Raw genomic sequence first — 20,228 nt, forward strand, 5'->3', positions numbered from 1 at the left:
AAGTGTTCTTATCTTCAACGATGAATGCTTTAAAGCTTCTGATTTTAAAAGTCCCAAATGACAAGACAAATGCATCCCTAGTGTAATGGATATGGCTCCCATTGATTGCAGCTTTTGGAAGATGATGTTTATGAAAATGTTCTGTGCAAACTTCACAAAGAAATAAAAAACTTTGCAGAAGCACAGCAGGGAGCATTACAAATCAAAGGATATGTTCTGCAAAGCTGTTTGCTCATGAGTCATTACATGAACAGAGTCCAGGACTCAGAGGAAATAAAAGGGTCTTACTAAAAGCAATATACCATTGAGTGTGTTTGTATATATGTGCAAAACCTAATCTTGGCTCCAGAGGCATCACAAAGACTGAAAGAGTCCATGGCAGGAATTTAACTTGGTTCTGTCAGATATAAGCCTGTTATTTTCATCCTGAGACAGTGAACTCTACTGTTCACTGTGCAATCCAGTTCTGAGTTCAAGAGCTTGACATTCTAAGCTATTCATTGTTGATGTTATTTACTCATAAAAATCACTGAGAATGCAGAGAAATGCATTAAAATGTGTAATTCAATTCAATGGAAGCATAGGATCAAACTCAGTTCTTTGCCAGGAAAGATCCCATCCCCAGGTACTCTCCAGATGTGCAGAGCTAGGCAGTTATAGATGGAGACATAAGACTTTTTTCTTAATTTTGCAGTTCCTCACACAAACTTATTGACAAAACTGCAGCATAAGAATCCATTGCCAAAGGGCACAGTGAGAAATGTTTCAGCTGAAATAAAATATTCTGAAAGCTGGTGATTCACTTAATGTCCAGTGGAGGACTTAGAAAAATTAAAATAACTGTATGGAAGAAAAGCTGTGCCAGTCACCTTTGCAGAATTGAAACAGGTCTTCTCTAAATGGCTCCTTTTCCAAATTTGTTTGCAATGTGATTCCTGGAAGGAAAAGAGAGGAAGAAAAAATGGCGCCTGTCTTTATCCCCCCTCATAGATACCATCTGGATTGCAGACAACTCCCCCGAATGAAAATTAAGCTTGGCAAAGGAAAAAAAGAAGTGCCCCTTGTGTATCTTTCTAAATTGATATTTCAGTATTTCAGTTTTGCACCAACTGAAAAAACCCCATATTTTCTGGTAGTGAGTGTGTGTTAACATGGCTTCTACTTTATTAAGAAGAAGGAAAAAAACCCCATGGCAGTCATTTAGTTGTAATGGCCAAGATATAAAATGTCAGTTTTATTTATGGCAAGTAGCTGGGTAGAAAATATGTCCTGGCATCACTTGAGATTTCAAGAACTTTGTTTTTCTTTTTTCTCTTACTACATGAAATAATGCTGTATTCTTAACAAACAAACAAAGCAAAACAAAGGCAGAGACAGCCCTCCCCAGCAAGAGGGCTCATGTTCTTCTCCCCACATAACCACCTCTAGAGTGAGGGACTTGCTAGAGATGAAGGGACATGAAAGACAAATCAGTTGCAACAGGGGCTTAAACCCATGCTTTCCATCTCCAAGTTCACACGCTGATCACTGGAGAAATAAACACTCCAGAGTTGCTGTTTTCTGCTCTGTTTTTGAGTAAAAATTCTATGCTGGACCTGAAAAATGTTCTTGTCAAAAAAAAAAAAAAAAAAAAGTGTGTCACTGAAGTCAGTCCCTTGCCACGTGTACAGCTGTCAATGAACCCACATTTTCCGACAACAAACACTTCCATTGGAAAATTCCTCCCCAGTTCTCAATGATGAGCATTAATTTATTCCTTCTCTGAGTCCTCAGTGCTGCTCACAGAGTCAGCAATACCCAGAATGTGGCTGGTAAGACAACACCCACACTGAGACTCGTGAACGGCAGCAATCTGGCTTTGTGCTACGGGTACGTGAGTGTAACACTGTTGTTACTCCTGACTTGCACCTCTGATGAGCTTACATAGAGGTCATTAAATCATGAAAACACCACCTGAACCAGCTTCATAAACAGGTCTGACTAAACTCAAGCAGTTAGCATTTCTGTTTTGTTTTTTTGTTGATTTTTTTTTAGCATACAGCTTCATCCTCCTCCATTATAATCTATTATCCCGTGATTTACCTTTATATGTTATATATCTCTTTCCCCAAGGAATCCTTCATGTAAGATCACCATGCCACTGACCACAGACAACTAGAAAGCTGTCCTGGCATGCTCCTCTTATCTGAGTGTGAAAAGTGACATCAGGCAGAGCCCTGCCTCTTCTTACACTGGTGAGTAAGACAAGACAGGTTCTGTAAACACTTTTTTTTTGCTGCTTCAAAGAGACTTTATCTGTCCAAAAAGAGCCAAGTATGGATTTCTAAAAGCAGACAGTTCTCTCAGCCAAGCACGTGCTGAAGCTTTGGTTTTTCTATCCCATGACAGCAGAATTATAAAAAGCCGGGCAGTCCCTGCTACTTTTTAGCTTCTGCTTCTACTGGCATCCCAGGGTTTCCTTTTCCATGCCAGCAGAATTTTGGGTCAGGGTGCCAGAAAATGGATTCTCAAAATATGGATCTGCACAGTGTGTAGCCCCAGTTTAAACCATCTTTCCCCATCTCTGGACTGGTTAGTCTGGGAGGCTAACATGACTTTGTTAGAAGTGTACAATGGGTCTCGTGGATGCTTCTGAGTGGGCAGGCGCCTACTTCCAAAAATAATTTGCTTTTTATTCTGTTAATTAATGTAGTGTTAATTGCAGTGTTTTCCTTTGAGTGAGAAACCTCATCATCTGTGGCATTTGCCAGACCTCATGCTCAAGGGCTGGATGTGCCAGACATTTTCAGCTCCTTTAAAAATGAAGCAGTTTACAGCGTTCAATACCCAGGGCAAAACAACTGGATACCCCACAGAAGCCCACCCACTGGCAGAGGGGGTTACAAACTGAAGGTTTCCAAACATTTTGTATGTAAGTGTCTGTCAGTGCCATTTAGGAGAATGTTCTTGAGGAGGTATCTCTGTGAGAAGTTATACAATCAAGTCCCAAAGACCAAAAAGCAGGAACCTCGCTTAGATAGCTAAGACAGATGCACATCACAGCGCTAGTGGGGCATCTACCATGTGAGGCAGTGCTTCCTCCATGAAGAGCCACCACACATCAAAACAGCTGAAATATGTAAAACTCCCTGAAAGATTATGACCGATATGGTAAACAGAGATCTTGCTTACAGGCCTTGGGAGATGGTGCAGTTATCACTGCAGGAGATCTTAGGAAGGGCACAGGCAGAGTGGGTCTTACCTTAGGGCAGGGAAATGGGCTAGAGGATCTCTTGGAGTTTCTTCTATCTCTGTTTGCTAAGTGCTTTGTTAGTACAAAACTCTGATCGACTGAATGAAGACTTTACATAGCCAGACACTTAAGATGAGTGTGACAAATTTAGGGCAGAAATAAATTGCATGTTTTTTAACAGTGGAACAGTTTATCTAGGAATGGCCTTGGTTCCCTTTTGCCTGATGCCTAAGTTAAGAATAGGTAGCATACTGATAGTTATGTGGTAGCTTGACACCAGTATGAGCTTGACACAAGATACAAGAGGTCTGGTCCTCTAATGCGCAGTTGGGGTTTAATTTTGATCTTCAAGTGGATTATTGGCCTGGATTAATTAATTGCTGATAGTAGGACCATGAAGAGATTGTATCAGAAAGACACTAGACTAGATAGACTGAGGAAGCCAACTTGCCTTTACTACAGAACATAAAAAGCACAGGAAAGTTGGCTGGGACAAAAATGCTCCCCTTACCACTTTCTCTGCCAAAACCAGGACTTTACATGTCACCTTTAAACTGATGGACTGTAACTGGCAAGGTTGTTCTCCCAGATCCAGAGTTAAGGCATTTCTTTCAAGGCCATGCTTCAGTAATTATCCCAAGCAGAGCAATCGTCTAGCAAAACAAAAAAACCCCAAATCCCCATATTTCAACCACAGCTGATGCCTAACATGAATGCCTGGAATATTTACAAGAACTGAATTTGTACTGCAGTCTTCCCAGTTTCTTTCCTTGGTATTGTAGTCACATTTACCGTGGTAAATGACTGCCATTTACCATGGTAAATGAGTGGGAGAAGAATTTGTAAGGTCATAAAAATCATGGATGTATATGTTATGTGTGGTGAATGGTTGGGGAGAAGCAAGCCCATTCTCTGATGTTACAGCACCAGAACATCATGGCCAAGTCTTGCAGACTGATTCAAACTAATTAAAGGCCTATTCCATGTATCTGTGCTTTGTTTAAGTACAGAATATTAACAAATCCAGTGGCAAGATATGGGAATGAATCTTGGTACATAATATGAGTGACTTTAGTGCCTGTGTGTTAAGAGCTATATTGTGTAAAAAAATACTCTAAATTATATCATGTCATTTATCAGTAAGTGATGAAGTTGCTCAGATTATGCTGCTGTCAGGATTGATCCTAATGAGCAAAATATAAAAAATAATTTCCGGATTCCTTGTTGTGCACACACCTTTGGGAACAAGTTAAATCAAATTGCAAAATATCCAGGTTAAATTGTTGCTGTCAGTATTGCAGAGTCATCAAAGATAATGTGCTATCTCTTAACTGCTAAGGGGAAACATTTTCCTGAAGAAGCTATTTTGCAGCTTGCAAAGGACCAGACTCATCCATATCCAGTAGCTGCGGCATAGACCATATTAAAGTGGTCTTTTGTTTCTGGAGATCAAAAATGCATAAGAAACATAATTTCGGTACCCGGAGCAAGGGTCTTCTGTGTTCTTTCAGCTGAAGAATTGGCATAGTTTTAAGACATTATTCTCCCCCTTAGGTCTTGGTTCAGCAAAATGCTTTAGCATGTGGTTAATTCTAATCACTTAAGTCATCCCATTCAAGTCAGAGCTTAAATGCTTTGCTGAATTATGTTTAAAGTAGGGAATGAGTGTTTGAATTTTCAAAAGTCTCTAATTACAATTAGCTATGCCAAGGGTAGTTTTTCATCTTATTTCTGTATTTGGTGGACAGTTTGGATCAGAAAAAAAATGGCTGCAACTCCCATTTTATATACAAAACTCTTTTGACTACATGATGGGAGATTGTAATGCATAGCTTTGCTCTAGAACACTTTTCCCCTGGAATTTATTCCAGATTTCCAAAATAGAAGCTGAAGTTATCTTAACATCCCAGTCTGTCTTATGAGAGCCTTAGGTCCTGTAATTAAGATAGTGTGGCTTAACAAGTTATCAAGCATCAGCAAAGCTGAGGTAATTGTCTGGATGCAAACCTTACAGTAAATGCTTAGCCTAGATGCTGAGTCAATTTATCCCTGGGCAAATGTAGAATAATGTAATTTAACACTTCAGACTAAGCTAAACTGAATCGCTTTCTGTTTGCCACAGGCAAAGAGAAGAGATATAGGCAGTTGCCCCAGCTGAGGAAAGACAGGATAACTCACAACCCTGGTTACATGAGGAGTCTGAGCCCTTTCACTATGCTGGGAATGGGAAACAACTGGTGCTTAGCAGATCTGCCACATTCTTTTACAGGTGTCTGACCATTTACTGATCTAAGAAGATAGTCCAAATTCAGGTAGTGACTGAAATGACCATTTGATCATGTACAATAAGGATGATGGTTCTCAGTTCACTTCTGGAGGATACGTGTTCATCAGAGAAATCCTGATGAAAGAAGTAGAAGTGGAGCAATTTGCCTATCTGTACGAAGCTAATGAGATCCCCAGAAAAAAAGGTAATCAAGAAAAGGTATGGTAGAAATCTGTAGAGTTATGAATGTCTGTGAAAGGACGGATAGGGAATGATTTCCCACTGTCTTTTACCATTCAAGAACTAGGAGACATCAGAAGAAACTAAGTGGCAGGACAAAGAAATGAAGAGAAGATGCTTTTTCACACATTCTGCAATTCAGCTGTGGAACTTCTTGCTGCAGGTTTCTGCAGTTGTAGAAAGTTTATTTGGGTTCAAAAATATCTAGACAAATTCACAGGTGTAAAATCTATCAAAAGGCTTTAACAAAAAATAACATCTTGCCTCAGGAGGTCAGTGAGCCACAAAGCGTTTGCTCTAGAAGCACCTGAAAATGAAAGAGGCAGGCAGAACCCAGCTCCGTGGGCAAGTGACCGCAAGTGTTCATCTAAGGGGGCACGGGTGAAGTATGGGTACATCATGAAGGACAATTGGGGAAGTTCTTGCAACCCTTACAGCCTTTGCAAGACATCATCTTGAGTGTAAAATGTCAGCCTCAGCAGAGAAAGGGGGCCAAGACTAGGCCACAGGCATGAACTCATCCTGTTGCTTTAAACCAGAGGCATTTTAAGGAAGCGATTCCTTCAAAGCATGGCTAAAGCACTGTGATGTGGTGCATGGAGCGGGGGTGGGGTGGGTGGGTGGGGGTGTGAGCTATTCTACTGGGAGTTTGGCATGTTCAAGTGTGTACAATCATTGCTCAGGCCTCTAGGGTTTGCATTTGATGGAGGTAAGAGGCAGCTGTATGCAGATTCATGAGTAATGAGGTCAGGAACTGAAGTGATTCTTGCCAGGTACCTTTGCCTGGCAATTTTATTACTGCTATGTAAGCAGCCAGGGGAACTTAAGATATTTATCAGGAATCATTAGGTTTGATCTATAGACCATAATAACTACACACAAGATACTGGAAGCACCAGAATAGTCTTTAAATATTAATCTACTATTCAGAAAAGAAAAAGAAGTTGTCCAGTGTGGTTCAATAACAGACACAGAGGATCCTTTAAATCATTATTTTCTTAAGAAGGGACTGGTTTGAACCCCATGGAAGTCAAAGATGTGCTTAATTATGGGAATGTGCCACGTTTTTTAAGTGTATGGGAAGACAGCTGGAGAACAGAGCATGACATTCAAGCATCTTTTCCAATGGTCAAAAGGTTAAAAGTGAGTTTAGCTTGAACCTTGAGGATTTGAAAACTCTGACTGTTGATGATGAGATGGAGAGTGGGATAGGAATTTGCAGAGGTCTTTCCCAGTTGGAGCAGCAGACTGAAATAAATGTGATTTCCTTCCACAAAGGAAGGAATAAAATTTTCTGCTTATGAAGGAATATTCAATGGCTCAAATGGGGAATACATAAGATAGGGAATAAATAGCATGGCAGCAGTTCTGCATTCCCCAGTATGAGTTTTGAGGTGGGTCCAGATAAAATGGGAGACAGGATCTCAGGCTGCTATGAAAATTGGATGCATAAAGGGGAACATTGCTTTGCAAGGTGTCTAAAACAATAATCTCTAACTCAGCATCAATAAAGTCTTAGGTGAAGTACAGTGCTGTTTTATGGGCATCACGCTTTATCAAAGGGACAAAGCAAATGGTGAGATCCAGAGGAAAAAGAAGTGGCTGACTGAAGGTCTGGAGAATTCTAAAGGAAAGACTGAAAACTTTACAGTGTTCAACACGCAATCTGTCTTCATGTTTTAAAGAGGAATGGATATAGAGGAGGATGATGAACAGCTCTTGGGTTCTGTGGTGAGCAAGAAGAGAAATTGCAGGCTTAAACAGGCAAGGGAAATGTCAGCTTTGCACTGGGAGAATAGCAAGGGCAGTGAAGCTCTGACCTGCCTGCCTGGTAAACTGGGGTGTGTCCAGAGCTGAAGGCCTATAAAGGCAAATTAATTATATAGACAGATAATCTGTGAGCAGTGATACAGGCAAGGTATATGCACTTCAACAACGTTCCCAAGGGGAGCTGCTCACAGTGAGCCCCAGTGACTGCTATGGAGTCATTCCTTCCCAAAGTCCATTCCTGTTGCTGACACTTCTCTATTGTACCCTTTATAGTGGAGCAAAGGACACTTCTGTTATTTAAGATGCACTTACACCATTCTTAGTCCAGAAGCCATGTCTGTACTAGGAGATGCCTCCAAAGATTTATGCAGCTTGTGGCTTGATGCCAGGACAAAGAAAAAGAACTGCACAGTGGGAGAAAAGTACAATTTTTTTCTCTTTTTGCCAAGTTAATATTCTCAAACCTTGTAATCCTAACTTTCCACTGCATTGGAGGCCTTTTCACAGTATCTGATTAATAAAACACTTTTCCATTTGCATTTGCATTTGTTTGTGTAACCTCCCTATTCATGTGATTTGTTGAAGGCATCAGAGGTGACACATTCAAACCATGCTCAGTGACAAGTGTCTGGATATTCATAGGTCTCTTTAAATCACCTCCTATTCTTGGGTGCTATATATTCAGCTCCATACCACTGTCCTGCTTTCTGCATTCTGTAACCGTAAATCTCTTGCTGTCCATGGATAATGTTTTTTACTGCTTCTCACATAGAGGCAGTGGTATCAACAAGACTGTTAAGATGGGTTGTAGATGCTCTGATGGAAACACCTCAGGACTGGGGATAGGAAAACACATCTAAGAGGGTGCCAAACCCTGCCTACATTGTTTTGGGCTGTCCTGGTGTTGAGCCATGACAATAATATTCGGTTTGACCACCCAACAGACTTTCTTGCATTCAGAAAGCAAAATGATTGTGAAGTGTCCCATCTGTAGGGTTTCATCAGAGAAAAATGAGTGGCTATATCTTTCAGAAGGCTTAATAAAAATGTGTTTTATTTTCTGTCCTTTGGGGCTCCATAGGGAGATCATCATAAAAGTCCCTGGATCATTCAGTTTATGGCTATGATGGAAAACCTATTAAAAGTTCCCTCTGTGATGATAACATTCATTGGGTTCTCCAGCCCCTCTTCCTTGCTTTCAGTCCCTGCTGATGAGTTCAGGTGCAGCCAGCACTCAGAAAAAGTAGTATGACAGCAGGTTTGATTTCAGCTGGGGACTAAGATGAGGCCAAGACCATTAAAGGTGATTTAAGGCAGGTGGGGTTGAACCTGTCATGAGTGTTTCAAAATGCTCTGTTATTCTTAAAGTATGATTACACTAGTCCCTACGGATCATCCCTAGATTTATGGTGTTTGCATAAATGCTTGGCTGTAAATTAGAAGATGTTTTTGAGCAGCGCTTCACTAGCTGGAAGCCATAGATTTGCAGTCCCTGCTGAGCCATCAACCATCCTAGGGGAGATAAGCGAAGCAGAACCTGACTCCTGGGCTCAGCAACAGTGGTGAAACACACAGGACTGTCAACATTTCTGGAAGATGTGATTTCTCTTTTACAGATTAGATGTGTCCCTGTTCTTGGGCAGACAAGGAAGGCAGGAAGCATTTAGTTTCCCAGGTATTTGTTCCTGTGGTTCAAAGGACAAGATGACTAAGAGTTGATGGTATCTGAACTTCTGTCTTTGGAATTCAACCTCTCTCTCACCTGCTGTGTGAAGAAAGGGGGCACAATTTCGGGTGTGTTGCAGGTCCTGCAGGCTAGCGTGGCAGCTGCTGCTGGACGTGATGCTAGTTGCATCTCTCTCTCAGGCTACAGAAATTAGTGCCTAACCATGCCGCCCCAATCATCCACTGATCCTCAGGCAGACCTTTGAGCTATTTGTTCAGCTGGGGCAAGTTTTCCTTCTTAATCTTTTCAGCTTGGCAGGAGCACTGCTGAGCACACAAGGAAGCTCATCAGCTGCTGGCTGGATGTTTGGACAAGGGAATAACTCCTGCTGAGGCTGGTGAGCTCCAGTCCTGTCTAATTTACATTGTTATTTATTCTGCAGGCATTCCTGTACTTCCTGAGTACAAGCTGGCTTTTCAGCACGTTTACAGCCACACTCCCACAGAGAGCTCAGCAGTGACAGACAACTACACACAGAAGCAACAACCCCCTTGCATCATGGAGGACTGGTGCTTGTAGGCCAGCAGTAAAAGGCCACCCCCTTCTGTGAAGAACAAAGAAGACTGATTCAGCAGGTTCCATCTCCTTCAGGTTCTGGGGTCTTGTATTTTACTCAGATCGCTGCAGTTTTCAAGTCAGTTTTCCAGGTATATGTCATTCCCAAGCAAGCCTGGAAACTAGGAAATTGCTCTCATCCTCCAGATGAGATTAAGGTGACTTGGTCAATGGTATATGAGCGAGAGGCACAACACATCACCAAATGTGACCATTGGGTCACTCAGAAGGTCAGACCTGCTTGTCTACCCTGCAGACTCAGCTGGAAAGGGCTGCACAGGGCAGGCATACACAGGCCTGCATGACAAAAACATGCATCTGAGTGCAGAGCTTGGTTAACTCTCACCAGCTGGTGGATGTAAGGAGGTCGTCTGCGGGGACTGCCTCCAGAGGGGAACACAGCCAAAGTCTCTAGTCTTTAGCCATGAGAATAGATGCCCCATCTCTAGGGCTGATGTCACATCTGAGGTTTGATTAAACTGTAAGGAGTAAAAGTCACTTCTCCATTCCAGAAGGGGCTATCCACACCACTGGTAGATCTCACAAATAAGCAGCAGAAGAGAGGAAACCCTTCATGGCTTGAGGTGGGGGGCCCTGCCATGAGGTCTGTTACCTGGGGCTCAAGGAAAGAGGAGGAGAAAAGAAGGGCTGCTCTGTTACTCCCCACTGGCTTTCCATGAGTCTTGGTACTTGTTTCAGGCAGACCTGTGAGGTGATGGTATTAGGAATTTGCACCCCACCAGCACCACACATATAGTAGCAGAGGCTGGATACCTCCCTGCTGACCAGGTGAGACATGTAGCTAGTGGGTCCTGGGGTGATGGAAGACCAGCACCTTGAGAGATCTTCCTTTAGCTCCTAATCTGTATCCAAAATCTCGGTGAGGCAGTCCTTCGTTTCTCCTCTGTGTGGTTCTGTGTGTTGAAATGAATATATCCCTCCAACCCAAGAGGATGAGTGTTCTGGAGGTAAAATCAATTTGCTGTCTCAGAATACCTGAAACCCTTCGGTGCTGTGTGGTCATCTGAATGCCTGTTCTGACCAAGATAGTCTCCTGTAGGAGCAAGCAGGAAGAAAACATTGCTGTAGACTCCCTCAGCCAGTAAACTGCATCCTGGAGAGTCTGATGGCTGTGACCAAAACCTGTGCTTTATCTTTTCACTGTCACCACCTCCTCTCGTCTCCCCTGCTCCTGCAAGTCAGGGATTACCTTGGGGTGGCCACAACCCCTTGTCAGTGGGAACAGCAAACAAAATGTGTCGTTCACTTTGGGCAACACGTCAAGTCTGCCGGGATGGAGTCAAACCTTGGCAAGGGGAAAATGGCTTTGGTGTCTTCTTTGGCAGCCAAATGTACCCGTCTGAAGCATTCCCAAGACAATTAAGAACTGGTAAATAAAGTATCACTGGATGGACACAGCCTGCTGCAAGAAAAAAACCTGAACAGAAATTAGTCTCTTGCAACTGCAGCTGCCACTGTGCACTTTTCACTCCATGCTGTTTGCCTCCTGGGCTAGATCTGCCTGCTACATAGTGCTCATGATGGGCACAAGCCTCAGACCAGGAACTGCTGGTCTCTATAGAGTGTCACCTGGGAGGTGATGAACACAAACAAAGGCACCTCTTTAATTTTTATAGTGCTGCTAAGCCCTTTCTTTTGTGTTGGATTTAGCTCAGAGCCCATGGCTGCCTGATGACGTGTGAACGGGATGTCGGTGAGGAACTGACCTTAGAGCTGATGACAAGTTGTACTGGCAAAAACTGGTGTAGCTGAGTGAAGGCTGAAACCACGTAGCAGCAAAACCAAGGCAGGCTTGGCACAGGATGCAGGAAGCAGGCACAAATATGTGGCATGACAACTACTGATTAACACAGCAAACAGCATGACATAGGGCTGATTAGGGCATGGATGGTTCAGGAGAGAACAGCATCTTAGAAAAAAGCCGCACCGAAACAGAACAAACAAGGTATGGGACACCAAGCTGAGCTGCAACATGTACCGCCTCTATATTGCACTCCTGATTTAAGTGAAATTTACAGCAAGACTTATACTTTTTCCCTGCCTCCTCCTTTTCTTGTGGAAGTCCTGTTTTCCTTTACCTGGGAACAGAGGACACTCTGTCCATAAATCTTTATGGGTTTCCTTCTGTTTTATATTACTTGTGTAACTCTGAAATACTCTGACTTGTCCCGGCCTTCCCTCAGGCAAATTTCTCATGTTCAGGTTTCTATTCACAGTAACCTCAGCACTTTTGGAAAGCAAAGTCGATACAGCTTCTTATATCCTTCCTGTACTCTGGGCAAGGATTTTCATGTCACCTAGAGAATCATTTATGTGCTTAGATATACATCCACATAGATCCACAGAGTCGTCTGCAAGCAGACAGGACATGTTTTGCCCACACTCCAAACTGGTCCAACAGCCACAGAAATGCAATCACAAGGTGCTGAGTGACAACTAATATAACCTACTTTTCAAAAGTGCTTATTAGCTGGGTTCAGCAATGCACTAAAATGACTGCATTACTTCCCACATGGAGCTGGCTTGTGCTGGATCAATTCAGAACACAATATTTCATAAAGACAGACCTGACATTTCATCCCATAGGGTACTGACTTCTTTTAATGAGGTTTATCAGATTCAGATAGAAAAAACAGAATCACAGGAACAGAAAAATCTCCACAGACCACCAGCCTGGAGATCATAGCTGAAGAACCTTTCTGTAAGGACTAGCAAGACCCCAAAATGAAGTGAACAAGACTGATGTTGACAGTTTATTGCAGTTCTTGGCTGGATTAGCGAACATACACATACTTTTTTTTTTTTTTTTTTTTTTTTTGGTAAGGCATTGTATTTTAAGCCAAAATCTGCTGTGATTTATGTATCACTTTAATTTTGAACTAGAGCTCATTTGTGTATTTTCAAAATAAGGAAATTTCACAGAAGTATATTGTTCTGGAGCCAGAACACGTCACAGAGATGTGTCTGTTTGTAACTACTACCCTAAGTCAGGGTAAGCAAAGCCAGCATTAATCTGGAGGGGTAAATCCATCTACCCATTTCTCTCATTCCCTTCTCTGCTCTTATAGCAGCAGTGGCATCCTTGTAGTCTGATGATGAATGGGGTCAGGGAACTGATCTTGTTGAAAACTAGTGAAGTATAAGGGTAGCTCAGTTTCAGTTGGCTGAACTTTCCAGTCTTCATTATCATGTGGCTGGAGCAGGACTGTCTTCTTCAGTAGCAGCAGTTTGCGCTGGGTGATTCCGACTAGGAGCTAGGCTGAAGTTTTCCCTATGTCTGCTAATGCTACATCACCACTAGATCACAGGGAGATGTATCCAACACCCCGTCAGACCTGGTATACCAGGCAAAAGACACAAGCCAGAGACTGCAACTCACATAAGACAGTCATCTGCTCTGGTTTAAGGGCAATCCCTTGCTCTGTCCAAAGCCTCCTTGCTTTGTGCAGTGGTGTACAGACTCAGGCATCCTTGTGCAATCCTTGTCCATGAGCCCTCAGGGCTACCTGACAACAATAATCATATTACCCCAGGAAAAGGGTTTATTTAATGTGTCTGAAACAACTGAACTGTCTGCCTGCCTCTACACTTCACCTACGTGTGAATTACAACCACTTTTGTGAGCAGGAAGGTACTGCAGCCTCAAGAAGAACATAATCTGGTGGGAAGTGTATTAGAAAGGTACCTACATAACCTGCATGGAGCATTCATGTCCCAGCATCCAGCTACAGACATGTAACTTATCTGTCTAGCTGCCTTTGTCTCTGTCAGATGCAGTGGGGAGCTTGGTGATCCAGAGCCCAGGAAATTAAGCTCCTGCTCTGAATCATCCTCTAAAGGAACTTCTGCTTTGGTTTCAAAGAACGGTGAGTCCTTGCAGATTTTTAAACCAAACAATACCTTGTGTGTTTGGAAGAGAAAACAGCCAGTTTTGGTCAACTTTCCCATGTGAAAAACTTTTCAACTGGCGGTATTTTCCTCACACATTGGAGAGATCTCTTCTGAGACCCCCAAGGTTTTGAGACCTCATTCCAGCATCTGGTTTGCCATGCCCAAAGCCCTCCATCTAGATATGTAGGTAGCTGAGGCCTGAGCTGTACCACAAAAGGGTTTTTGTAGGTCCCATGAAGCTCCCTGAGACCTTACTCAGGTTCTGGATGTGTTTTTTCCTCTGTCTCATTCCTGGAGAGTCACAGAATCCTTCCTTCAAGAGCTGTAAGGCCAGGTCTGAGCTGGGAATCCCCAGAGCAGGGAGGAGGAGAAAGCGGGGCAACCATGGGGTCTACCTTATCAATTTTCCTGACTCAGACTAAACACCACCTGGTAGTACTGGCAGACACCTTGAACCTCTTTGAGGGGAGGATAGGTGCTGCGTGGGGGCTCTGTTCTGCTGTTCTCATGCCACCCTTCTTTTTTCTGGTTTTGTCCCCTACCTGCTGCCAAGTCACTCTTTCCTGTGAAAGGGATTTTATTATTTTTTCTTGTTTGGGCAGGCTCTGGGCTAATCATTGAGAAATTCTGCAGGGAGAGTAGTTACCACAGATGCCTGTAGGGCAGCATACAAGAACAGGGCTGGTGTACAGAAATACTGCGGTGCGAGACATTTCCGACCCAAGACCCTCAAGGGAAACTCTTTGGAGAGCAGAGACCCTCTAACCCAATTGACCCAGAGTTTCTGACTCCTCTGAACACCAGTCCCATCCTGCCTTTTAAATCATCAGTCCTACAGCAAAGGACAAAGAGAACAAATAGCCTGAGAGTTTAGATACAGTTTGTAAGTTTGGGAAACCTGACTGCAATTCTTGGCTCCTCCAATAACTTCCTTCCTGACCTTTTCCAAGTGGTTTCATTCCTTCTGTGGAGCAATGCTTATTGACAGACTCTCCTCAGTATTGCTCAGACTCAGGCCTGGAAAACAGGGACTGTGTGACTTTTCTTCTTTTAGATATTTGTCAGGTCAACTCAGATGAGAAAGGTATTTGGAGGGTGGAAAATGAAACCCAAAAAGCAGTTCAACACAAAGGCATACATCCAACATGGAAAACCTGAACTCAAACATTCAGCTTTGGCAAAATGATGAACAACTGAAGGCAGCATGTGTTGTAATAGAAGGCACTGGGGAGCCTTACGAGCGGCCAGTGCTTCCAAGTCAGCCTCTAATAAAGCCACTGAGTTTCAAACACATCATCAACCTGGTTTTTGCTGAGGCTTTTCAGTGATGGTGTGATGTCAGTCATCACAATCTACAATAAATTGTGGACAGAAAAAAGCACACTAGGTGGCAAAAACCTCCCCATCTTGATAGTTTCAAGCCACCATGTAGAAACTTGTAGTCAAAAAGTATCCTTAGAATCACTGCTTTTCTCCCAGCACAACCCACACGTGCCCTTTTAAATCATAAGACCTGTTGTAAAATGCTGAAAGGGTATGAGGACCACCATGCACTCAGGGTGAGAGCTAGCACAGAGTGTGCTCATGTGTTCCTTCACTTTCAGAGAGGAGGTTATTATGGTAGTAGTCTGGAAGAACAGATTATACCCCTGCTTCATAGAGAAAAGTAAAATCTCTCTAAAATAATCCATGCCAGATCTGGGCAATGGGGGTAAAAAAAAGATATACCTTCCCAAAGCCAAATCTGGCAATGGGATTAATCTGGATGGCATGAGTACCTCACACTGCTGTGCTCCAGGGAAAACTCTCACTACCTCTAGCAGCACCAGGATGCTTGCCCCACACCCTGTCTCTAGGTACAGCTCAGTCTTAAAACACCAGGAGAAAAATGGGTAAAAATAGACAGAACTGGGACTATGAATCATGGGAAATAAAACAGACAGAACTGGGACTATGAATCATGGGAAATAAAATCCTCCTTTTCCCTTTGTCTAGCTGATGTGGTCCCCTACAACCTCTGTTAAGCAAAGTGCAAATAGGGTCAGCAAGGTGTCAATAAAGTACTCTCACCCTCCCTTGCAGGAAGACACAAAAGACCCATCTGTCTCCTCATTGAAACCTTTCTCTTAACTCCAGGTTTGCCCTGATCCTGCCACAAGATCCTAACTTCATCCTCTCTGAAACCATGCACCTTCCCTTCCAGAAGGCTTTTTTGAATAGGCATGCAAGCTTACAGCTGTAAATGTTTCACTGCTTGTTTAGACTGTCACTGACCAGGAAGCATCTGCAATGATTTTGTATGGAGGAGGCTTGGCAGCAGTAAATTACCATCTGACCTGATGTTGTGGTTGTTTAGCTTTTTCTTCTTCTTTTTTTTTTTTTTTTCTTGCTCCTCCAAGGAGATCTGGGATCCGGGACATGTTAAACATTATTTTGCTGACTTTAAAATCGTTTTGCAGTATTGCAGTCAACTTGAATGCCAAACTCAAGCCTGTAAACTCTATTTTTAACCTGGACTTTGTCAGTGCAATGGATACTGTCATATCAAAGTATTTAAGGGTTTGTGGTAAAACTTCCTCAAACCAATTTTTTCTCAGATGAGAATAGTCTTACTGGAAGCTGATACAGATAGGAGCTATAAAAGTTGGGTTTAAAATGGAATCAGGCTGCAGGAAAAAAACAACCCTTTTGTACCACGGCAGCATAAAAGCAGGCAGTTTTTGGAATAAGGATGGTTTCTGTTCATAGCATACACATAAAGCCAGCCTAACTACAATGCGGTCCTGAAAGGATCCCATGGATGAAAACTCCTGTTCTGCATCACTTCTGCAAAATCGTGCAGTGTTCATGTAAAAGAGCTACCCCTTGTCAGCCGAACCAGTGTGGTTATTTGCCTTCCTAGCCCTTGAGAGATGGACACACGTTAAATTAGATTTTGAACACTTCTGCAGCAAGAGCCCATTGCCACAAGAACTACAACAAGGAAGGCTTACCAGGGCTGGCTGGGCTTGCCTGTGGTCAAAGCCAGTGCTGGACGTCCCACACGACTCACGTTGGATGGCTGGCCAGCGGCAGCTGGGCATGGTACCAGCCATGTGGGTCTCTGAGTGTGTGAGCCAGGCAGAAAAGTCAGTAACACCTGCCTGTAAAATGAGACAAAAGGTGCTTAGTTTACAGGTATACACAGTGTGGTCTTCACAGAGGCATCCAGCTTTCATCTTCTGAAACCAGGGAGACAATGGCCTATGGAGCAGGGATTCTGAGCACAGATGCACATCTGGATCACTGCCATGCAGATAACCATCTCTGCAGCACAGACAGCACACAATGCAATAATTTCTCTCAGGACACCAGGCCCACTCTGCATATAACCATGCAGATAACCGTCTCTGCAGCACAGACAGCACACAATGCAATATTTTCTCTCAGGACATCAGGTCCACTCTCCAGGAACCAGCTACCAGAAATATGATGCCACATGAAATCCCTGAGCTGTCACTGCAACAGAGTAAAGCTGACAACTGTGTTTGAGCCTACTGCTGTTTTAGAAGGAGACTAGAGGACCAGAGGGATGGGTGTTCCTCATCTCCAGGCATATCACTGGGAAGGTTGTTTGGGAGTGTGTATATTTTTGTTTGTTGGCTTGGTTCTTTATTTTGCTGGCCCTCCTGCACTAAACCACAAACAAACTGTGGAATTATAAAGCTGTGGAAGAACAGATTTTACCCGAGAACCCAAAAGCACCTTTGTGAAATCTAATGGACACTCTTGGACTTGTCTGAAAAATAGGAAATGCTTCAAGGTAAATGCACCATATCTACCCAACAACAATAAATATACATGAGTCTCATATGATTAAGCAAGAAAATACTGATGGTAAGAAAGTGAGACATAAAGATGAGGAAAAAATACAATGCTGATGAAAAATTGCCTTTGAATATCACAGCAATTTACTACCTGCTGAAATTCCAGGAACCTTTCAGGATATCCTAACTACACAAAAGGATACTGCCATTACTAGATTCTTATTGATGATATTGTAAAGGAAAAGATGAACTAAAGAAAAAGATGTCGAGATCAGAAGCACCAGCCTGAAATGACTCTGAAGAGCACACTAAATGCTAATTCCCTCACGTTTTCATTAGGACAGACAGGTGATGGGTTGATCTCTGGTTCAGCTTCTCTTTGTGTTGATGGGGCTGCAGATACCCCATCTTGGTATCTGAGCTTCTCATTCCACATGGGGTGGTAGTCAGCTTTCTGTTTCAGATTTTCCCCCATCCTGTTTCGGCTATATCTGCACTGTTCTTGTGCAGGAGGCCAGAATGAGAAGAGAATGTTCTCCCTTTCACCTGCTTGCCTTCCTTATGGACAAACTTCAGATTGCACCTATTTCTGCCTTCCAGGTCACTAAATCGCCTCATGGACTGTGCAGGCATCAGTCATCTTTTGGTACACAATGATGCACGGGTTAAAAAGCACTCAGGACTTGTTGGCTTATTGTCTGAGAAGAGACTCTAGCCCTGCAACAAGCACATTGTTTCAGAACAGGACTCTGGCTGAGAGTTTGTAGGACAGATGTAAATGCTACTTGGGAAGCAACAGACCCATTAGAAGGAAATGCAGCAATTAAAAGGTCTGGCCCCAAAAGGTCCCATGTGTTCAAGCAGAGCGCATGTGCATCCAACACAGTATGCCCAACACACACATTTCTGCTTACAAACTGTGCTTACACAAGAAAGTGCTTAAAACCTGGCCCAGGTCAAGTCTCAACTGGAAGAAATTTACTTAAATGAACCATCTGGAGGTGTTCAACCACCAGACTCTGCTTCTGGGGTATAAGCGTTCCTGGCTTTGGGCACGTATTCACAGGCAAGACTAATGGTGCACAGCTGGATCACGCCCCTGTGAGAAGAAGGCTCACATCTCACATCTGGACACCAGTCTGTCAGACCCACCACCCTGCAACCTGGCTGTGCTAGATACACCTTTCCCGTGTTTTCCCTCACTCTTCAATGACTTCTTGGCTCTGCCTTATCATGCTACTTTCAAGCTATAAATGATGCAAAAAGATGTATTTTCACATGTTTATGCAACTGTGTGTCCTCTTTCTGCCTGATGTAATCTCCAACACCAGTCCTTTCTCAAAAGGAACTGAAAAATGACAACAGGAGATATATCTGGCTCCTGCTCTGACAAGGTCATGGATTTCTTCATTGGATTTAAGCTCACCAAGTGGTGCTTAATCAGCTCTCAGGACGTGGCTGGTTTATAGCATCTGGATTCACAACAGTAAAACTGGGTCCCATCATGCATGATGCATGATAGCCATATTTAATTTTCATACCAGTGCCAGATGCTTTAGAAACTGGACAGTTTGTGTAAGCACTGAACCTCCTCTTTTCTTTAACCTCACCACAGTTTCATCAGCACCAAACAGGCCGAAGCATTCCTGTGAAGTGACCAATTGAACCACATTAATTATTTAAAAATAAAAATAGATAAAGTGGTTTTTTTCCCTTGTGTCTTCTGAACCAAGTGCTAGGAAGAATTTCCACCACCACCACCACCCCCTAGCCGAAGATTTATTCTTTGAAAAAGCTTAAATAAAAAAAGCAAAAGACAAAAATAAACCCTTTTTGCCTTTCCAACTACCATTGCCTTTGAGTAAATTGGAAATAATTCACTCATTATAATTTTAGCTGGAGGTGACGATAGCCTGAGAGATCTTATTTGTTTGCATGGTCTCTGACTGCAGGGTGCAAAAGTCTGTATTGCAACTTTCCTATAGAAACGTGGCTTAGAATATTTTTATTTATGAAGGGAGAAGGCACAAGCAGGCCATATAGACACATAGTTAGTTGCTCTTGTTTAGCAGATAAGGTGGTTCAAGAAGGAGCTCTCATTCCTTCTCTTGTTAAACAAGTTGCAGTGATTTTTCTGGTAAAGAAAGTGACCTGCAAACAATGCTGGGAAAACATTGCTGGGAATGCATTAAGCAGGAACAGATAGTCTCTTTTGTAGGACTGTGTAATTATTAGAGGGAATCCCTAGCAGGGGCTATTGGATTTAAGCTCTTCAGGTTAACACACACTCACAGGAAAACAAAAAAATCAAAGGCAGAATCAGATTTTTGGCAGTTACAAAAACTGTGGGAAAAATTTTGGAAAAATTGTTGTGTGATTAAGCAGAATCTGAGCATCTTTTCTCAGATCCATAGCAAAATTTCCACAGAGTGTGGAATAATCTCTCTCTTCTTCAAACTCAGTGGCATATGGGAGAGTGAATGACCACCCACAGGACATTCCTGCCTTTGAGATCTTTAAGTACGTACTCTTTATGAGGCACAATCATTCTTCCACAGCCTTGAATCCAAACCTTTCTGCTAGAAATTCAGAGAAATTTGGATCTGATGCCCTAAAGATGTGTGCTCTAGGGGCTCCAAGAAGCTGCAGCTGATCTGAAAGTACCAGATTTTCAGATGATGGGTTTCAGTTTCCATGAGCTCAAATTGCAGAGAGTTAAGA

This window comes from Falco punctatus, assembly GCF_963210335.1.
Source record: "Falco punctatus genome assembly, chromosome: 8".
Lineage (NCBI taxonomy): Eukaryota > Metazoa > Chordata > Aves > Falconiformes > Falconidae > Falco > Falco punctatus.